This window comes from Pristiophorus japonicus, chromosome 12 (genome assembly GCF_044704955.1).
Source record: "Pristiophorus japonicus isolate sPriJap1 chromosome 12, sPriJap1.hap1, whole genome shotgun sequence".
NCBI lineage: Eukaryota > Metazoa > Chordata > Chondrichthyes > Pristiophoridae > Pristiophorus > Pristiophorus japonicus.
In genome coordinates this window covers 42,981,116-42,995,100 of record NC_091988.1, presented here as the reverse complement: position 1 = coordinate 42,995,100, position 13,985 = coordinate 42,981,116, and the positions used below count along the sequence as shown (strand labels likewise).

Here is a 13,985-nt window from a genome sequence, read left to right as displayed (position 1 = left end):
GAGCGAATTCCGAAAGGTCACCTGTAGTAAATAAACCGTCCTTTGTGCGTGTTAATGCACGTAAGTCTCTTCAACGTCTCGACCAACTCCTGTGTCATATAGGCCGACGTCAAGTCCAGTTTTGTGAACGACTTTCCTCCGGCTAGCGTCGCAAACAAGGCATCAGCCTTCGGTAACGGGTACTGGTCTTGTTTCGAAACCCTGTCGATCGTGGCCTTGTAGTTTTCACAGATTCTGACTGTGCCATCACTTTTCAGCACAGGAACAATGGGGCTGCCCCATTCATTAAATTCGACCGGTGATATGATCCCTTCACGCTGGAGTCTGTTCAGTTTAATTTCGACCTTCTCCCTATGATGAGGGAGATATACGGCATATACGGCATTGCCCGAGCTTTGTGAAGGACGGGTCTTGCATCTGAGTCCACGTGGATCTGCATCTTGGCTCCTGTGAAGTTGCCGATACCCGGTTCGAACAGTGGGGGGAACTTGCTCAATACTTGAGCACATGTATCTTCCTCCGATGACAACGCCTTTATGTCGTTCCAGTCGCATCTAATTTTCTCCAACCAGCTCCTGCCGAGCAGGGTTGGGCCATTGCCTAGAACAATCCACAGTGGTAACTCGTGAACCGCACCGTTATACGACACGTTAATTTGTGCACTGCCAATCACCTTTAATCAGTTCTTTGGTATATGTGCGCAGCTTGGCATTAACAGGGCTCAGCCTGGGCTTCACAGTCTTAGTATCCCACAGCTTATAAAATGCCCTTTCACTCATGATCGATTGACTCGCCCCCGTGTCCAGTTCCATCGATACCGGTATCCTGTTCAACTTCACATTAATCAAAATTAGTTTACTCTTGGTTATGAAGAAGTACAGTCCATATATTTCCTCCTCTGGCATCTCGGATTGCGTATCCGGATCCGCGCCAGTCGACTCTCATCCTCCACATGGAGTGTCGCAGCTCGCTTGCTCATCTGCGGACACTTGCGCTGGAGATGCCCCACTCTCAGACAGCCTTTACAACTATATTGCTGGTGCCGATGATTTCCCCCAAAATGCCAACATGGAGAAGTCGGATACATTCCCACTGGCGGACTTTGGGCAGCAAAAGGTTTCGCTAACGCAGCCGGATAGGCCCTTGCCATGTGCCGCTCTGCCGAACGCCAAATCAAAATCGCATTTACAGTATTTGCCGAGGTTCGGTTCTTCACCGCTATTTGCGTTAGATTCCTGTCCGTCATCATACATGATTGAACGATTTGGATGGCCCTTTTTAAATCCAACTCCTCCTCCACCAGAAGTTTGTGCAGGATCACCTCATGGTTGATACCGATAACAAAGAAGTCCCGCAGCATGTCTGCTAACACCGTCCCGAACTTGCACGGTCCCGCTAGATGTCTCAGGTCGGCAACGAATTCCGCCGCGCTCTGGCCCTCCGATCGAACGTGTGTATAAAACCTGTATCTCGAGATGATGATGCCGTTGTGTGGCTTGAGGTATTTCCGTACCAATGTACACAAATCCTCGTACGTTTTCTCTGTTGGATCACTAGGCATGAGTAGATTCGTTATCAGACCGTAGATCTTTGAACCGCACACAGTGAGGAACACGGCCCAGCGCCGATCTGCATCGTCGACCCCCTCCATTTTGTTGGGCATGAAGTACTGGTTCAAACGGCTCACAAGGTCTGCCCAATCTTCTCCCTTCACAAATCGCTCTAAAAATCCAATCGTGCTCATTTTGCAAATAAAGGTTCTTGCATTCTCGTCGCCAAATGCTATGTATGCAATAAAAGTTCAAACTGAGTACTGTTTAACTAAGCAAGGTACAACCTTGGCTCTGCTTTATTTAGGCCCAAAGTGTCTGACTCTCAAAATGGCTGGCCTTTTCTACCTGTGCGTACTGCTCAGTGGCCTCGAACAATTACGCCATTTGGTGGCTACAAACAGAATGTACATACATGACAACGCAGGTGTAACATATTGGGATTTTTACCTATTTGGTCTAGAAGGGATTTTAAAGATATATTTATATTATGATATAAAATCAGATTCAATTTCCATTTACAATTCCCAGAGTCCCAACATGTATGTCCTGACTTAACAACTTGTAAACACTGAACAGTAGATAGTTTGGAATGCTAATGTGCTATCTCGAAGGAAAATGAGAGAGCCATTGAAACAGTTTACTTTTGCCTAACACGTTTGTTTTGAGACAATGAGAAGATATTGAGTACAGTGGATTGTAGTTTTCATGCTGACTTCAATAATGATTTTCATTTGATAGACACAGCTAATCAGCCAGTGTCGCTGCCATGAGCGGCCATGCCAAGAGGGAGGGGTTCACTTTTAAGGTAACTTTGATTGGCAGATCTAGCAAGCCAATCCTCAACATTTAGAGCTCAGGGAGGGGTTGGGGGGGGGGGGGAGGTCAGAGGTCAGACTATGTCTCGCTCCTTCTCTGGAGAATTAAGTCTAAAGCTGACTGAGGCAACCAATGAGAAAGAGAAGTCTTGAAAGAGAGTAATTGAGAGACTCCAGGCTGAGGCCTGTGAGAGGAAATGCTAATTAGTTGAGAGACTCGTAAATTGTGATTTTAGCACATTGCCAGGGCAATGTTGTACTTTTTATTATATTTTACGGTATGAGGAATGATGGGAAATAGATGGACTGTGCTTTGATAACCATATTCTGTCCATTCATATGTTTCATGAAAAATAAACCAGTTTGTTTCTTCACAGTCAGCCTTGTCCCACTCGAGTGCTTTTCAATCGCTTTCCAAAATGATCGAAGAATGCACCTGGCAGCACGTGCAAAATCATAGTATCCAGTTAATATCAGAAGGGGTCTATTGTTGCAATCCCCTGATCAGGCTATCACTTAACTAGATATTGGGCTGTAAACGTGCTCTCCAGTGCTTAGAGACATGAAGTCTGTTTACGACAGTGGCTGGTAATGCTGAATCTGAGAGACTATCTCCTGTGGACACGTGAATTTATAGCAGCAGCAATAATCCCGGTTGGAATTGGTACACAGCCTGATAAAGAGGAAGACAAATTAACTTATCAATGGGGGTATGTTTTAGGAAGGCAGTTGGAATTTTAATCAAGTACTTTCGTATAATAAGACCAGTATCTGATTTTCACATAAGATGAAATGCAATAACTTGATCCTTTTGGTTGTTTGTAGATGCCAATCGTATGCACGTGCCTATAATTTCATCAACAAAGTAAGTTTGGGCCTGTCATTAACAATTTTGCCATATAATCCAGTACCTGTATTCATTTTTCACCTAAAATCTTTCTCAGCTGCTAGTTTGCTTTTTACGAAAAATATTTTTGTTGTTTTGAAAAATCATGTTGGTGTGTTGAAATTCATGTCTGCAATAAGACCCTGAACAAGTGTTACTACTGTGAATGGATGACGTGTCTTTTTGTCTGTTTTTTATTAGACCACTCGCATTGTGGGTTCTCTTGGAGGGTAAAAGTAATTTTTGTCAAAGTGATGGTTGGAGAGAAAATATTCTATTTAAGAAGGAAATTGTTTAATCTCATTAGATTAGCACGGCTAAGGAATAAACAATTAAACACATTTTGGGACGGTCACCTTTTGGTCTGTGAAATTTCAATGTGTTTTACATTTTTTTTAATTTTATTTTTCAGTTTTTTTCCATTCTCACCTGAATTTATTACCTGTTCTTAATGTTTACTCTACTTTTCTTTCATGCTCATTGTGATCACAGACTGTATCTTGTGTGTGTTTACATCTAGTTCCCTCCCTCACTTTTCCTCTGTGGTCCATCTCCATAGCACTGTCCTTCCATGTTTCCACTTCCACTGTCCCCATGCAGCTACCAATAGCTTCTTCCAGCTCCACATCGTCGCATTTGCTATACACCATCCTTGGCCCCCTCTTTTTACTCATTTATGTATTGCCTCTTGGCAACATCATCTGTAGGTATGGGGTCAGTTTCTGAATGTATGCTGACAACACTCAGCTCTATTGCATCACCACTTCTCTTACAGCCCTACCGTCAGAATGTCTGTCTGACGCAATGTCATGGGTGAGTCAGCTGAGTTCCTCTGGTTGAACATTGGGAAGCCTAAGGCATTTTATTCAGCCCTGCAAAAAGAACTCCATACCCTTGCTACTGGCTCCATCTACGTCCCTGACTACTCACTCAGGTTGTCTTAGACAGCCTGCTCAACCGGAACTGAGTTTTAAACGACACGCTCTTGATAATTAATTTCCACTCTGCAACATCAACCATCTCTACCCCTACGTCACTCTCACCACAGCCACAATCTTAAACCACATTTTTTCACCTCCACGCTTGATTTCTCTAATGCTTTCCTCATTGGCCTCTCAAACTGCACCCTTCATAAACGCCAACTTGTCCATAATTTTGCTGTCCATATCCTGTCTGTAGTATCGTCCACTCACCAGTCACTCCAATCCTTGATGAACTGTGCTGGTTCCCTAAACCCCCAACACATCATTTTCAACACCCCTGTCCTCCTTTATAAATCCCTCCATCGCTTTACTCCACCCTACCTTTGATCTCCTGCACACTTGTACCCCATCCCAACCATTTTGTTCCTCCAACTGGTCTTCTGTGCATTCCTTTCCATCCGTTCTACCATGGCAGCAGAGCTTTCAGATGTTTCAGCCCTGCTTCATAGAATCTTACAGAACAGAAGGAGGCCTTTCAGCCCATCCTGCCTGTGCCAGCTCTTTGAAAGAGCTAGCCAATTAGTTCCACTCCCTCGGCTCTTTCCCCATAACCCTGCAATTTTCTCCCCTTCAAGTAGTTATCCATCATCATCATAGGCAGTCCCTCGGAATCGAGGAAGACTTGCTTCCACTCCTGAAGTGAGTTCTCTGGTGGCTGAACAATCCAATACGAGAGCCACAGACTCTGTCAGAGGTGGGACAGACATTTGCCGAGGGAAGGGGTGGGTGGGACTGGTTTACCGTGCGCTCCTTCCGCTGTCTGCGCTTGACCTCTTCACGCTCTCAGCGTTGAGATTCAAAGAGCTCAACGCCCTCCCGGATACACTATCTCCACCCAGGGTGGTCTTCGGCCAAGGACTCCCAAGTGTCAGTGGTGATGTCGCACTTTATCAGGGAGGCTTTGAGGGTAACCTTGTAACATTTCCGCTACCCACCTTTGGATCATTTGCCGTGAAGGAGCACTGCATAGAGCATTTGCTTAGGGGTCTCGTGTCTGGCATGTGAACTATGTGGCCTGCCCAGCGAAGCTGATCGAGTGTGGTCAGTGCTTCAATGCTGGGAATGTTAGCCTGGACGAGGACACTGATGCTAGTGTGCCTGTCCTCCCAGGGGATTTGCAGGTTCTTGCGGAGACATCTCCAGCGACTTGAGGTGTCTTCTGTATATCGTCCATGCCTCTGATCCATATAGGAGGGCGGGTATTAGTACAGCCTTGTAGACCATGAGCTTGATGGTAGATTTGAGGGCCTGGTCTTCGAACACTCTTTTCCGAAGGCTGCCGAAGGCTGCACTGGCGCACTGGAGGCGGTGTTGAATCTGCGCATCAATGTCTGCTCTTGTTGATAAGAGGCTCCCAAGGTATGGAAAATGGTCCACGTTGTCAAGGGCCGCGCCTTGAATCTTGATGACTGGGGGACAGTGCTGTGCGGTGAGGACAGGCTGGTGGATGACTTTTGTCTTACGGATGTTTAGCGTAAGGCCCATGCTTTCGTATGCCTCAGTAAAAACGTTGACTATGTCCTAGAGTTCAGCCTATGTATGTGCACAGACGCAGGCATCGTCCGCGACAGAGGTTGGGGTGGTTTTGGACAGTTAATTCTAGGGTCCTGAACTTAAAGAAAGGTAACTTCGATGGTATGAATTGGTTAGGATAGACTGGCGAATGATACTTAAAGGGTTGACGGTGAATAGGCAATGGCAGACATTTAAAGATCACATGGATAAACTTCAACAATTCTACATCCCTGTCCGGCGTAAAAATAAAACAGGAAAGGTGGCTCGATTGTGGCTAACAAGGAAAATTAGGGATAGTGTTAATCCAAGGAAAAGGCATATAAATTGGTCAGAAAAAGCAGCAAACCTGAGGACTGGGAGAAATTTAGAAAACAGCAGAGGAGAATAAAGGGTTTAATTAGGAGGGGGAAAATAGAGTATGAGTGTAAGCTTGCAGGGAACATAAAAACTGACTACAAAAGCTTCTATTGATATGCGAAGAGAAAACGATTAGTGAAGACTAATGTAGATCCCTTGCAGTCAGAATCGGGTGAATTTATAATGGTAAACAAAGAAATGGCAGACCAATTGAACAAATACTTTGGTTCTGTCTTCACTAAGGAAGACACAAATAAGCTTCCAGAAATACTAGGGTGTTATGTATGCAACATCTTGAAACCGGCATTCTACCACCACCAGAGGGCGTATCTGTTGGAGTCCCAAGGGATCACAGCATCTCTTGGGAGCACTGCATATAAGCAGACTTCCCATGCTGTGCCAGCAATCGAGTCAGAATAAAGAGACAAAGGTCACATTTACTCAAGTCTACAGTACTCCGTCACATTGCTTTATTTGAGACATAACAACTGGTGATGAGTAATAGATAATGAACCATCACGCGAAAATGCAGAGAACTGTTGATATCCTGGAGAAATTCGCAGAAGGTGACGATTGGGAAGCCTTTGTGGAGCGACTCCACCAATACTTCATGGTCAACGAGCTGGAAGGGAATGAGAATGCTCTCAAACGAAGGGCGATCCTCCTCACCGTCTGTGGGGCAACAACCTATGGCCTCATGAAGAATCTTCTTGCTCCGGTGAAACCAACAACCAAATCGTATGAAGAACTGTGTACATTGGTCCGGGAGCAACTAAATCCGAAGGAGAGCGTTCTGATGGCAAGGTATCAATTTTATACATGTCAACGGTCTGAAGGCCAGGAAGTGGCGAGCTACGTCGCCGAACTAAGGCGCCTTGCAGGTCATTGCGAATTCGGTGGATTCCTGGAGCAAATGCTAAGAGACTTTTTTGTGCTTGGCATTGGCCATGAGGTTATCCTTCGCAAACTATTGACTGTTGAAACACCGAACCTGAGCAAAGCCATAACGATAGCCCAGGCATTTCTGTCCACCAGCGATAACACAAAACAAATTTCGCAGCATAAAGATGCATCGGCAAGTACTGTACACAAAGTAACGTCGTTTTCAGGCAGGAATGCATATGGCAGAATGTACACGCCTGCAGCTGCATGACCTCAGATGACTCAGAGTCCGCCATCAAGTGTGAATGCGAGGCAATTAACACCTTGTTAGCGCTGTGGAGGTGATCATCGAGCCCATCAATGCCGCTTCAAACACTATGCATGCAAAGGCTGTGGAACAAAAGGACACCTCCAGCGAATGTGCAAATCTTGCAAACCACCACGTTGCAGAGGAAGACCGATCCATGGCGGATCAAACTGAACCAGAGACTCGAACCGAGGAGGCAGAAGTGTACGGGGTACACACCTTCACCACGAAATGTCCACCGATCATGTTAAATGTTGAACTGAACGGAATTCCAGTATCCATGGAATTGGACATGGTGCGAGTTAGTCTATCATGAGCAAAAAGGCCTTCGAGAGGCTGTGGTGCAACAAGGCACAAAGGCCCAAACTGAGCCCTATTCATACCGAGCTGAGAACTTACACTAAAGAGGTGATCTCTGTAATTGGCAGTGCAGCAGTAAAAGTCTTCTATCATGGAGCGGTGCACGAACTACCACAATGGATTGTACCAGGAGATGGCTGGGAAAAATCCGCTGGAACTGCGACGACATCCGAGCGCTTTTGTCTGTCAATGACGCCTCATGTGCCCAGGTTTTGAGCAATTCCTGTCGTTGTTTGAGCCAGGCAACGGAAATTTCTCTGGGGCGAAGGTGCAGATCCACTTGGTTCCTGGTACACGACCCATCCACCACAAGGCACGTGCGGTGCCATACATGATGCAAGAGAAAGTGGAGATCGAGCTGGGCAGGCTGCAATGAGGGGCATCATCACGCCGGTTGAGTTCAACAAGTGGGCCAGTCCGATTGTTCCGGTTCTCAAGGGCGATGGCACGGTCAGAATTTGTAGGGACAATAAAGTAACGATTAACCGTTTTTCGCTGCAGGACCAGTATCTGCTACTCAAGGCAGACGACCTATTTGTGATGCTGGCAGGAGGAAAGATGTTCACCAAGTTGGACCTGACCTCGGCCTACATGATGCACGAGCTGGCGGAACCCTCGAAAGGCCTCACCTGCATCAACACACACAGAGGTCTGTTCATCTACAATAGATGCCCGTTTGGGATTTGATTGGTGCGGCTATTTTTCAAAGGAACATGGAGAGTCTGCTAAAGTCGGTTCCGCAGGACGACATATTGATCACAGGTTGGGACACCATCAAACACTTGCAGAACCTGGAAGAGGTTCTAAGTCGGCTAGATCGTGTGGGACTCAGGTTGAAACGCTCGAAGTGTGTTTTCCTGGTGCCAGAGGTCGAGTTCTTAGGGAGAAGTATCACGGCAGACGGCATCAGACCCACCGACGCCAAGATGGAAGCCATCAAGAACGCGCCGAGACCACAGAACATGACTGAGCTGCGTTCGTTCCTGGGACTCCTCAATTATTTTGGTAATTTCCTACCCGGTTAAGCACCTTGCTGGAACCTCTACGCAAGGGAGATGACTGGGTATGGGAGAAATCACAAGAGACTGCTTTTGAGAAAGCCAGAAATCTGTTATGTTCCAACAAACTGCTTGTTCTGTATGACCAATGTAAACGTTTAGTGCTAGCTTGTGATGCATCTTCGTATGGGGTCGGGTGTGTGTTACAACAAACAAACAAATCGGGAACATTGCAACTGGTCGCTTATGTGTCCAGGAGTTTGTCCAAGGCCGAAAGGGCCTACAGCATGATTGAAAAAGCTCTGGCATGCGTTTGCGGGGTGAAAAAAATGCACCAGTATCTGTTTGAGCTTAAGTTTGAGTTAGAAACTGACCATAAGCTGCTCATATCGCTATTCTCAGAGAGCAAAGGTATTAATATCAATGCCTCTGCTCGCATCCAAAGATGGGCACTCACACTGTCTGCATATAACTATGTAATTCGCCACAGGCCAGGTACAGAGAACTGTGCTGATGCTCTCAGTCGGCTACCATTGCCCATCACCGGGAAATGGCACAACCTGCAGACTTGCTCTTGGTGATGGATGCATTTGAAAACGAAAAGTCACTCGTTATGGCCCGCCAGATCAGGACCTGGACCAGCCAGGATCCTTTACTGTCCCTTGTAAAAAAACTGTGTCCTCCATGGGAGCTGGTCCAGCATCCCAGTGGAGATGCATGAAGAGATCAAGCCGTTCCAGCGGTGCAATGACGAAATGTCGACACAGGCGGACTGTCTTTTGTGGGGTAATCGCGTGGTTTTGCCTAAGAAAGTGTGATATCTTCACAGAGCACAGTACACACAGCTTCCTAACATGGCAGGCTGCGGAAAGTGCCTGTTCTGTTTAATGATTAACTATACAGTTGCAGTACACAATACGTCCACATCCATAGTGTGGAGCTACAAGCATCACAAGCTTACAGATATTACACTTCTCCCTCCTTAATGAAAAAGACATCATAACAACCATCATACATAACCTACACGTTTATACATATTTACAAATTTAACCTTACCACTTGTTTTCTGTTTCGAAGAGGATACCTTCGCTCTCGAATAGAACCTTCCAAACATGGTGTTGAATCTAAACTCATTCGAGGCTCATCCTGAGGAACATTTTCCTCCATGGAATTTCCTTGATTTTCATTTGAACTCACTCTAACTTCAGGCTCTTTGTTTCCCTGACTCGGACTCAGGCTTTCATTCTGATTCTCTCCTGGATTTGTTGCCAGTACATTGGATTTAGGATTTGCCACTGGTATATCAAAACTATCTGAAAAGTCAGAAATAATTGAATCATTCCCATCTTCAACTCCTTCCATGTCTGTAGGTAAAATATGATCAATATGGACAAACCTAACCTGTCCATTATCAAACATCTTTACCAAATATGTGCGAGGACCACATATCTTCACCACTCTTCCTGGTAACCACTTTAACCATTTATGGTGATGGTTCTTCACTCTCACTTTCTGGTTTAATTTCACTCTTCTCTCTTTTACTCTCCCTTTATCATGGTTCTCTTTTTGTCTTAATTATGTCTCTTCAGCCGTGACTGGCAGTTCATCAATGTATGAAAAATAAAACACTTCTTCCCTATTGGGTGTAACTTGTGATGGGGAAGGCAATCTAGACATTGCATCAGCATTACTGTGATCAGCTGATCATCTGTATTCAATATCATATCATATGCTGACAAAATCAAAGCCCATCTCTGCATTCGGGCTGCAGCTAATGTTGGAACTGGGGACTTTGGATGGAGGATTGCTGTTCGGGGCTTATGGTCCATAACAATGGTAAACTTATGACCATACAAGTATTTGTGAAACTTCTTGACCCCAAAAATTAATGCCAAAGCTTCCCTTTCAATTTGCACATAATTTTTCTCACTAGCACTGAGAGTGTGTGAAGCAAAAGCAATTGGTCTCTCCTCCCCACTAGTTAATACATGAGAGATTACTGCCCCAACTCCATACGGAGAGGCATCACATGCTAGCTTAATTTCCTTAGATATGTCATAGTGAACTAACATGGTGCTCTCTACCAATTTGTTTTTACACTCCTTGAATGCTGCATTGCATTCTTTTGATCACTGCCAATGGACCTGCTTTTTCAAAAGTTCATTCAGTGGATGTAATACTGTAGCCAAATTTGGTAGGAACTTCCCATAATAGTTCAAAAGACCCAAGAATGAACGAAGTTCAGTGACATTCCTGGGAGTGGGTGCATTTCTAATTGCATCCAATTTTTCCATGGTTGGATGTAAACCATCTTTGTCTACTCTGTACCCTAAGTACTCCACTGAGTTTTTTAATAACTCACGAGCAGACACTTGTACTCTGTGCTTCTCTAGCCGTTTGAGGACTTCATTCAATATGTTATTATGAATTTGCCTATTTGGTGCTGAAATTAGTATGTCATCCAAATAACATACTACCCCTTCAATACCTTGCAAAATCTGGTTCATCACCCCTTGGAATATGGCAGGGGCAGAAGACAAACGGTAGCCTATTAAATTGATATAGCCTATTAAATTGATATAGGCCTAGATGAGTATTTATAGTCAAACATGACTTGGACTCCTCATCTAGTTCAAGCTGTAAGTAAACATTCGTAAGATCCAGTTTTGAGAAGATCTGACCACCTGTCATTGTTGTGAACAAATCTTCTATATTCAGCAATGTATTTGGAACATTACCTTCTAGAACCTGGTTTACGGTTACCTTATAATCACCACACAATCTTACTTTACCATCAGACTTAGGTACAACAACAATGGGTGTAGCCCAATTACATCGATCTATCTTACAAATAATGTTCTCAGTCTCTAGTCTTTTGAGTTCTTGCTCAACTTTCTCCTTGAATGCATATGGTACAGAACATGGCTTGTAGTAAACTGATCTAGCATCCTTCTGTGCCCTGACACTCGCCTTGAAGCCTTGGGTCGGACTGCCCGTTTCATAGAACACCTTCGGATACTGCTTGATAACCTCATCCATTGATGAAAATCTCGCTTCCACAGAGAAAATCTTACTCCAATCCAGCTTTAGTGAGCTCAACCAATTTCTTCCTAGTAAGGCAGACTTGTCTCCTTTCACTACTATTAGAGGCAAGTTCTGAAATTGATCTTTATACTTCACCGGTACGGTGATACGGTCTACTACAGGAATTTTCTCTCCCGAGTAGCCTCGCAGCTCTATCTTGGATTTCTCCAGTTGGAAATCACGCAATTTGTCGCGATATAGTGACTCCGGTACTACACTCATGGAGGCACTTGTGTCAATTTCCATTGGTATCTTGAATCCCGCAACATCTATGTGGATTTTGATGCTTTCCGAATCTCTGTCTGTTAACCTTGTGCTCCTGATGACGTGTAACTCTAACATCTCCTCGTCCTATTGCTGTTCTTCCAAGCTATGTAGTTTCTTTGGATTACTACTCATAGCTTTGAATGCTGGACTCATAGCTTTAAAAACTGCTTTACCCTTCAGTCGGCATGCCTTCACAAGATGCCCAGTCTTCCTGCAGAAGAAACACTCTGCCTTCACGTATGGACAACTTTGAGCAATGTGTTGGCCCAGCACCTGTAGCACGACTTCGACGCTCTGATAGAATTTCCAGTTTCTGAGACTTTTGGCCATGCCCGTCTTTTACTTTGAACCTGCAGGCGATTTACCTTGGTTGACTGACGACCGTAATCATTATTTAATTCTCGGAAATATTGTTCGGCTATGCTCATCAACCTCGCTGTCTGACAAGCAATCTCAAAAGTCAAGTCATCCATCGTCAATAACTTCCTTCTGATCGCATCATTTTTCACCCCACAAACAAAATGATCCCGTACTGCTCGATTTTGAAAGTTTCCAAAATTACAGTGCATCGATAGCTTTTTTTGATGCTATGATGTAATCACCGATACTTTCATCAATCTTTTGATTCCGAATCCCAAAACGATAGCTTTCAGCAATTTCTAACGGTTTGGGGTTATAGTGCTGCTCCAGCTTCGTTAAAATCTCTTTAAGCATTGTGTCCTTTGGCTCGTCAGGCACAAGCAGATTTACAAGGGTTTCGTATAATGCCGGACCTGCCCCTGATAAGAAAATCGCTTTCTTACGTTCCAACACAGCCTGGTTCTGGACTGCATTGTCTGGAACTTCGATTATGTTATTTGCAGTGAAATACATTTCTAGCCGATCCACATACACTTTAAAACGTTCTCGTTCATATCTATATTCACCCAAACATCCGATTACACTTGCCATTTTAAACTCTAGCTGTTCACACCGTGTGCTGTTTTTTTTTTACCTCGGATTTTTGTAGCTTTTTTCAAAGACAGAAACTTCCAAAGTCTTCTGTCGGCTGGCTGAATCTTTCACCAACAACATTTAAGCTTTAAATCATCTGAAAAACTCCCATCTCGCCGCCAACTGTGATATCTTCACAGAGCACAGCACACACAGCTTCTTAACATGGCAGGCTGCTCTGTCGGAAGGCTCCGGAAAGTGCCTGTTCTGTTTAATGATTAACTATACAGTTGCAGTACACAATACATCCACATCCACAGTGTGGCGCTACAAGCATTACAAGCTTACAGACATTACAGAAAGGCAGGGAAATGTTCATATGAGACATACACAGTAACCACCCAGGCATAGTAATGATGAAAACTATAGCTAGATCCCATGTGCGGTGGCCCGGCATCGACTCAGATTTAGAGTCTTGTGTGCGCCAATGTAACACTTGCTCTCAACTCAGCAATGCACCCAGGGAGGCATCGCTAAGTTTGTGGTCATGGCCCTCCAAACCATGGTCTAGGATCCACGTTGACTTTGCGAGCCCATTTCTAGACAAAATGTTTTTGGTTGTTGTGGATGCTTATTTAAAATGGATTGAGTATGTAATAATATCTGTAAGCACGTCCACTGCCACCATCGAAAGCCTACAAGCCAGGTTTTCAATGCACGGCCTGCTTGATGTCCTTGTCAGCGACAATGGGCCATCCTTCACCAGCGCTGAATTCAAGGAATTCATGACCTGCAATGGAATCAAGCATGTCACATCCGCCCCATTCAAGCCCGCATCTAACGGCAAGGCAGAATGGGCAGTCCAAACCATCAAGCAAGCTTGTAACGCTTGCCGGAAGGCTCCCTGCAGACCCGCCTGTCCCGGGATTCCCCCTGTCGAACTGCTCATGAAAAGGGCACTCAAAACAAGGCTCTCTCTAGTCCACCCTGATCTCCATGATCATGTTGAGGGCAGGCGGCATCAACAAAGCATGTACCATGACGT

At 44.9% G+C, this 13,985-nt stretch overlaps 1 protein-coding gene across 2 annotated transcripts in view; it reads left to right on the top strand.

Annotated features, from left to right (window-relative positions):
- The first annotated feature begins 2,931 nt into the window (after positions 1-2,931).
- tsen2 (TSEN2 tRNA splicing endonuclease subunit) overlaps positions 2,932-13,985 on the top strand; it is a 42,328-nt gene continuing 31,274 nt past the window's right edge. Inside the window, exons 1-2 of one of the 2 annotated variants that reach the window (XM_070895370.1) lie at positions 2,932-3,078; positions 3,194-3,233. The gene's annotated coding sequence lies outside the window, so the exon portion shown is untranslated. The remainder of the gene's footprint in view (positions 3,079-3,193; positions 3,234-13,985) is intronic. The other variant, XM_070895364.1, reaches the window with a different exon arrangement.